We start from the raw sequence: 8,991 nt of genomic DNA, 5'->3' as shown, positions 1-8,991 counted from the left end.
TCCATGCCATGCTGAATTGATGCAGTAATTCATGCAAAAGGAGGCCCAACCAAGTATTGAGGGCATAGAAATGAACATACTTTTCAGAAGCCTCACATTTATGTTAGAAATATCTTTTTTTCTATTGATCTTATGGAATATTCTAATTTTTTTGAGACACTGAATTTTTCTTATCTGTAAGCCATAATCATCAGCGTTTCAAGAAATAAAGGCTTGAAGTACTTCACTCTGTGTGTAATGAGTCTATATAATATGAGTTTCACTTTCAGAAACAAGTGACAAAAAATATTGAACTTTTTCATGATATTCTAATTTTTTGAAATGCACTAGTATTTTTAAAGGTTATGCCCTTCCCAAGCCTCATGTATGTGGTGTCTCCCAGATGGATATGAATTATTTTTATTGCCATGGGTTTATGAAACACAACAAAAGAGAGAAACTAATGTATATTTCCATTAACACACAGCATTTCTTTACATCTCCATGTTTTTATTTGACTAACTGTAGTTTTGATAGGAGTTCAGGAGCCAGAGACTTACCTGTGTGTACTAGCAGCTCCACCCTCACAGTTAACATCAGTTATGTAAGTTTGATGCTGCAGGGAAGGGATTCAGATTCGGGGGATCATTACGGTAGGGCGGGGGGTGGGCTGGAGCATGTTCAGAGGGTCGGGCAAGTCTCTGATGTGGGGGTGGAAGGGATTATTAAACTGTGTATGTTTTGAGACAATTGCTGTCAGTCACTGATCGCAGCCCACGCCAACTTCATGTCACTGTTCTGTTTAGACTGAACCTGCTGATGCTGATGTATGGATCTGAAAAATAATAACTAGTTCATCCAAGGGAAAAAGTTAGGACAGGCTGACTCCAAGCATATCATGCTACGCTGCTGTTGAAACCCAGATTTCTGCTGGATTTTCAGTTTTCAGACAGGTCATACAATAACCATAACCCCTTGTACCCACCTGAACATGAACCTACTAGCACAGGTAGAGTTAAACTTAGTTGGAGTTAGAAACTAGAGTGAAAATTTTTCAAGAATGCTTTGATGGATCTTCATCAAACTTTGCATAAATATTCACCCTGACCCAAGGATAAGCTTGTTGGACTTTAGAGGCCATAGGTTAAAAGTCAAGGTCACTGGACCACATGTTCATCCCTTTGTTTCCAGGCTATTCTTGTGATGCCTATATCTTCTGATTGCGTTCATTAGGGTTAGGGTTAGCCCTAGGGTAAGCCTAACCCTAACATTTGCACAACTTTGCACAAATCTTTGTTCTGATTCAAGGATGGATTCAATGGATTTTGGTGGTCAAAGGTAAAAGTGTGCAAGTGCACAACCTTTGCAGATGTAAATATCTTTTTACATCTACAGCACACAGTATGGCTAACAGATGCTGCTGTGATCCAATGGATGGTGAGAGTGTGGAGCAGTTAATCTACTCTGGCAGGGTTATCCATCCACTAACTGCAAGGCTGAGATCAACCGCAGTTTTTGATGGCAAGGCGATGAAACCCATGAGGAGTCAGTATCACCATAAGCTCCTTGACAGATAAGTAAAAAGTGCTCAAGAATCTCCTGGGGGATGGCTGACAGCATTAACTCTGGACTTCATAAAGCACAGTGAACCAAGATGGCACCCCGAACTTTCACTGACTGTGGCAGCTGAAACACTGGACTTTAAGCACCTTGGATTATGTGCCTCTCAGGTCTTCCTCCAGACTCTGGAACCCTGATATCCAAATGAAATGCTAAATTTCATTAATCTGACACACCAGATTGATGTGTTTCTCACATCCATCTGGGAGAGCTTCAATAGGAAATGTCTGAGAAAAGGCAGAGGCAGAGGCTGTCACATCTCTATGGGCCAATGATGGCAACAAAACACGTGATGTAGCTGCTAGCAAGCTGCACGTGCACAACTACTGAGGAATAACGGGAAACATGGCGACTATAGACATGTAAGTACTCGACTTTTGTGGTTTTTGAAAAGAAAACAACTCACTGCTGTTCTTTGTTCTTCTTTTAATGAAGAAACGTCGTCAAGTTCTGATAAAACTGGAGCTTTAGCAGCATCCACGCTAATCTCTTCCTCCATAACTTCACCAGCTCTTGCTGCTGCTTGTTTACGTCACGACTCTGTTGCACCTGAAAGTACTCATCGCTGATTGGTCCTGTCACTTTCTGATGGGGCCCAAATGGTTCAGATGGGAGCTTTGCAAGATGGATTCGCCAGTGAAAAACAAGAAAAAGGGGGTATCCATCTGCTTTGCAAGGTTAAAATTTCATTTCATCTGAAAACAGGATTTTGGGCGACTGGGCTTGACACCATTTCTTGGACTGTGTGGTGGCTCTTGATCCACTGACCCCAGCCTCAGTCTACTCCTTGAGAAGTTCCCCTACGTTCTTGAATCTGCTTTGTTTGACTGTCTTCTGAAGGCTGAGGTCATCTCTGTTACTTGTGCTCCTTTTCTTACCACACTTTTCCCTTCCAGTCAACTTTCCATGAATATGCCTTGATAGCCTCTGAGAACGGCCTGCTCTTTCAGCAGTGACCTTCTGTAGCTTACCTTCCTTGTGGAGGATGACAATGATTGTCATCTGGACAAAAGTCAAGTCAGCATCTTCCCCATGATTGTGGTTGTGTGTACTGAACCAGACTGAGAGAATGAAGGCCCAGGATTTTTTTACAAATTTGACTTTTCCACAAGGTTCTAAAATTTGAGCTAGTGGATTTTTTGTTTTCAGTGAGCCGTGATCATCAAGATTAAAACCAAAAAGTCTGGGAAAGCCTTGGAATCTCCCAGGCTGAGCTGAAAAACGTTGCTTGGGGGAAAAAAAGGGGATGCCTGTGTTAACATGCTTCACTTGCTGCCACCCTGACCTGACCCCAGAAAACTGAAGAGGATGGATGGATGGATGGATGATGAATTAACTTGGCTGAAAGTTTGTTTAATATCAAGTAGTCCAGCAACAGTTGCTGTGAGAAGGGGCTTTCTGATTAACGAGTCAGTGGACCAATCAGAGAGGTAGCAAAAGGTCAATTAAATAAGCTTTCAGCTGATGTTGCAAGATCTCATGTAAATGAGAAATGTAATCAATGGAGCTGCTGTCACTTTAACTATCTCATACAATAATCATTGGTTTTTATGAACACATTCAAAGCCAGTCCATGTAACTAGAAGGAACTGATGATGGTCACGGTAAAGAAAATGTTTAAGGAAGTTTATAACTATAAGTTCTATGCATTTATATGTAATGAGCACAGCAGTACAGGTGAATCTGAGCATAGCATTACCCATTCAGACCCTGCTAAAGGCTGTCAGTTTGAACATGCTCTTTTGTTGGTTTCCTTTGGAGCCAAATTACTAAGGTGAACACACCCAGTAAGCTAACATGTAGGGTATTGTCTGGATTCAAGCGAAATTTAATTTTCACCTGTAATAACAATTAAAAAAGAGAGAGTATGGGTGTTGTACATAACTGTCAGTTTTTCCCTGCAGCCTGAGAGCAAATGCTCACGATGGGAACAAGCCTGCAGCGAAATACCACAAAGCCACACCCAAACTGCATCAAAACATCATAATCATTAAAGTTCAACAGCTGACATGGCTCCAGGATGCGTTTATGCATGAGTTGAATCTGTCCCAGTTTATTGCCTGTCATGTAAGCGCTGGTATTACATTAAAACACGCTATGTAACCTAGTTCTGATGAGTCTGCAGAAACAAACTGCTGCATCCGGCAAATTCAAAATCACAAAATCAAATTGATAACAGGAAGAAAACACCAAGGTCCTCTCTTTAAGCATTAAAATGCCTTTTAATCATGGCATGGTCATGTGTAGACCTTAAAATCACACTTCAACGCGTTTCGGCATCAAGCCTTCATCAGGAAGTCAAACAAACAGACGCCTGAACGCTGTAGGTTCTTTTTTTGTTGTTGTTGTTTTTTTAGCTGGTCCTGACCAATAGGAATCTGTCAACTGGACATAAAAGTAATGGCCTGAGGAGGGTGTCAACATATGAAACAGCCAGTAGATGGTGTTAATACAGGTTAAAGGACATACAAAAAAAACTCACTTATTGAAATATTTAGATATACACATGACAAAGATAATAACGAATGGTGCAAAACATCATATCACTGTTTATATTGGGTAAATAAGATATTCAGCTTTGACTTCCTTAAGAATGCTTGATGCCAAAGCGCGTTGAAGTGTGTTTTTGAGGTCTACACATGACCATGCTGGGAAAATAAAGGCATTTGAATGCTTAAAGAGAGAGTGCCTTGGAGTTTTGTTCCTGTTATCAACTTTATGAATCCCTTTTCCAAAGAGCACCTCAGACAAACTTTTTATTGCATCCTAGAATCACTCCTTCCTTTGATTTTTTTCACAAAATCAAATGTTTGAAAATGAAAATAAAGCCACTTATCACTCTTCTGCTATTACAAAATCACACAGTGAAGCTTCTTGGTTCTACAGCAAATATTTCAAGGTATTTAGCATGAGTCAAGGCTGTTTGGAAATAGTCTTGGGGCAAATATTTCCCATCTGAGTCATCGTCTCTTTGGTAGATTAGCAGACTCGAAATAGAGTTGAATTTAAGCAACTTGAAAAAGAATGAAGTAATGTTCAGATTGTCCAAGAGGATCTGGCTGCAGACCTCTATGGTGGGGCAACCTAGGCCGTGGGGCGGACAGTGATATACATTTCTCAGGCCGGCACCAGAATGATGTGCTGAAAGACAGGTCACAGTAAGTGGCTTTTTTCACAACAGCAGAATCAGGAGGATACATTTAAGTTGAGCACACAGCATACTAAGGAATAACCGAAGAGGGTTAGGGTTAGGCACCCAAACCCTACGGACCATGGAGGGGAACCAAAATATCAACTTTAGCTCTCAAAAATAAAGCAAACGTGAAAATGCAAAATCTGCAGCTCCACGAGTGTCCACTAGAGGCTGGCAGAAAAAGCTAGGAATTAGACGATAACTTTATCGTTGTACTGTGCTCCCTTCCCCTCATACCCTCTCTCTTTCATCCTCCTTGAAAACAGTTGGAAAGTTTCTGTATTCTTATGTTTTTTGTTTTTTTTTTTTTCCATTTGGACTTAAATAACATCATCAGACCAAACATCAATAAGACATCTGGTCTACATCTGTAACGTGCTGAACCTGAGTGGTGGATTTACAAAAACATTATTCTAGAATTATGTTGTTCTTCAGAAATAGTAGTGCTTTTAAAGATGGATGACATGGTACGTCAGTCATCATTAAATCTTATGTAAAACATTTCAGTTTAGTTTCAGTACCTCCTCAGAGTTAAAGTCTTAGTTGGATTAAGTGTACACAATGTTCTGAAATACACATTCCTAGCCTCTGGTTCTGTATGACTGCACCCATAATTAGAAATAATTGTTTAAAGCTTTAATTATGTAATGTTAAAGGTCGTGATGAGTGTTATGACAAGCTTAATCCAGATGTCATTCTTCTGGACTGGAGAGGGATTCTTGCTCTGATAGACATCAATTGATATAATCTGCTTTTATGCAGTGATTCTCTGAAATACTTCTGACAGTAGATTACAGAGTTAAGGCCGTAAGAATTTTTTGGAATGCATTCAAGTTCGATATGTAAATTTTTTGCGCTAAAATTTCTATATTAATTGAACAAGACTAGGTGAAAACCTAGCATCTGGCTAACCACCCTGTTGGTAGGAAACACCTGTCCCATGACCCATTATTGATAGAAATGCCTGTTTTGTTGTCCAAAGATGGTTGGACTTAATCGTCAGGATGTGGCGAACCACCCATGTGTGTGGTAATAGTCGGCTGTTGGCTAACCTGTGCACTGTGCTGCAGCACGGAAGAGAGACCATGTAGATCCTCCTTTGAGTGTCGTCACGTTAGAAAAACACAAGCACAGTGCACTTTTTCATGGTGTACTACTACACATCAACAGTAGGTGGCAGAGTGACAAAGGTGGATGCTGATATGTAGAAGTTTGTGTCACTTCCTGTTGGCAGTAGAGGGCGCTGTGATGAGCTGTTTTCATGTGGGTGTGTTCAGTGTGATGCTGTTGTGTTGCCATAACACGTTTGAAGAGCTTAGAATAATCTCCCCCAAAGTACATCAGCTTTCAGTGAATAATTTTCTTAAAAGAGGACTTGTTTTGAAATTCCGGTGAAGCGGGTGGACTTCCTGTTGTGATTTTGACATGGGTCCAAGAGGCTTTTTTGTAGGTGTGGTCATGATGCATGTCCTGACCAAAGATCATCTTCCTTAGTTCAATTGTCTCAGGGGCTGAATTTTTAAAATACCAAAAGAGGAAAAATTGACAAATTAAATTCTTTTTTGGCAGAAGGGGGCGCTGTTATGGATTTTTAATGATGGTGCCTGATTTGATAGAGGCTCCATGTGTTAAGTTTGGTGAAGACTGGTGTAAGCACTGAAAAGTTGTACAGAATTATTGCCGTTTTATATCATGTTTTAGGAGACTTTCTTTTCCTTCTTTTTTTTAAAAAGGGGTTTTCCAAGTTAGGGCAATTATTATGGTCCTGTCACCTGGTGAAAACTCCTGCAAAGTACAAGCTGATATCACCAACTTGTCTAGTTTGAGGAAAAAACAGTTTAGAGTCAACCAGATAATTCACCATGGACAACTTCGATCAGATGTGTGGACTGTAAATTTGCAGAAAATCACCAAAAACAGCCAAAATTTGACACTTTTTCAGTTCTAGTGCGGTTCCTGCACATTTTAGAGGATGGCCCTAACAGACTTTTTTTTTTTGTCTTGACCTGATGACAAATGTGTACCAATTTTCATGGCTGTAGGTCTTACCCAGTCCCCTATCTAACTTTTGGGGCCCCTGGGGGCCCCCTGTATGATGTATTTGCACAGTTCCACGAACAGACAAAGATTTCACCTGGGGGACAATTTTCTGTGAGGTTTCTGGGACTTTTAGGGCATGTTAAAGGCCCCCAAAACAGGCCAAAATATTAACTAGAAAAGCCCTATCTCCAAATAGTAAAGAATCCTTAAAAAAAAAAAAACTCCTGGATCCAGACGGTGATCCAGATCACTCCCAAAATCTAATCAGTTCTTCCTTATGCCATTTCTGATATTTCATCAAAATCTGTCCATAGGTTTTTGAGTTATGTTGCTAACAAACAAACAAACTAACTAACTAACCCTGCCAATCACATAACCTCCTCAGCAGAGGTAATAATGGGTAAGGACGCCTATAGGGTCCTCACTGACCCTAGGTTGGGGCTCGGGCCCTAATAAAATGAATCAAGCTACTTTGTCAAAATGTTTCCCAAATGAATAAAACTCTATATGGAGCATGGGGGCAAGAAATAAACCATAAAACTGGAAGAATGACTACATTTTACAAAATCTTTTGTATAGAAAGTTATGTTATCCAACCTGGCACCAGGCCCTTATTTATAAGTAATGTATTGTTACTGGTTACTTAAATTTATCTGGTCACCTTTTCTCCTCTCTCTCTCTCTCTCTCTCTCTCTCCTTCCCTGTGAATAGAGACAGAGCCCTGAGCAACATCACCCTCCCTCCCCTCCTGCTTTTCATTAATCACTTCTGATTAGGTGAAAGTCGTAGTCAGAAACACCTATTTGCACAGGAGATGCACAAAAACATCTTCTCTGCTGAGACAAGTTTCGATGTGGCTCTGTTTGACTTTTGAATGAAATGTGTTCCAGCTCCTAGCAAACCACAGCTTTCCTACTGCAACATCCAAGCTAACAGCTAACATGACAGCACGCCCTATACCGGACAAGCCGACCGTAATGATCGGAAACCTATGAAACAGACCGGGAGTAGAGCGAAAACATCTTTTCTGTGATGGAAACCTGTAGTCCAGTTCAGACAAAACTGAGGCTAGTCGGAGCTAATCAGTCCACCAACAGGCCACTCCCAACAACTAACTCTTTCCCCACAACTATCACACATTCATGGCGAGGCAGGTTGGCATAAGAGAGAAAAACAGCTTTTCTATCACAGAATGCTTTCAGGGTTGCTCTCTGCACAGTGGAGGCAGCCGTCACAGACGGCTTTCAGTACAAGCAAACTCAACTCTGTATGGTATGACTCTGAAAGAAGCATGACTCACTCAGACACAACAGACAAACCCATCTGTAGGGCTAGTTAGGTTAGGTTTGTGTAGCTTTTTTCTTTATAAATGAAATATACTTTTTAAAAAACCTACCTTTTGTACTTACTCAGGTTTTCCTTGCCTAATTTTAAAGTTTGTTTGATGATCTAAAACATTCAAGTGTGGCCAACATATATAAAACCATAGACAAAAAAATGTGGTGCAGATGAGATAAGTTAGTGTGTTTAATAATTTAAATATATAGCATGTAAATTATTGTGATTATGATTTTTTGCCAAAATTAAGAAGCTCTAACATGATGCATACTGACTGAATCTTCTTGGCAGCCGTCTAGCTTGAAACGATTTTCCTGTCAGCTGTGAAACTGGTAATGGTTTAGTGCACGGATGAAAAACTTAACCACACCTTTAAGAACAACAATCCCTCTTAATCTCTACAGCTTTCATAAATCCACTTTGCAAAGAGAACATTTCCAGAGCAATTTGAGGGGCTTTGACTCTTTTTAGTTTGAATCCCATCCTGTCTTGATTGATGACGTCAACAAAATGTGACATACCTTTCCTCTGTCTCAGTTCTTTGTCTGTTTACTCAAGATGACTCTGCTGACAAAGACTGTTTCATCAAACAGGTGGTTTACTCTTGAAACCTCTTTGGCTCATGAGTCCCAACACAATAGCCTGCGGCTAAAAGTTACCCAACCCTGCTCTCATAAAAAATGTAGTAAAAGATCAACGCAACTGTGAAGGTCACTTTGTGTTGCTGATTGATTGGATGTGTTTTTTCATGTTTTGTGGATCTTTAAATGTAAAATGTCATCCAGGTCTGAACTTGCCTGCAGCTCTTCATGTGCTCCAAT

Source organism: Cheilinus undulatus, linkage group 21, assembly GCF_018320785.1.
Source record: "Cheilinus undulatus linkage group 21, ASM1832078v1, whole genome shotgun sequence".
In the NCBI taxonomy this organism is placed as follows: domain Eukaryota; kingdom Metazoa; phylum Chordata; class Actinopteri; order Labriformes; family Labridae; genus Cheilinus; species Cheilinus undulatus.
The sequence above is the reverse complement of the archived record's forward strand: the minus strand, read 5'-3'. Positions refer to the sequence as shown.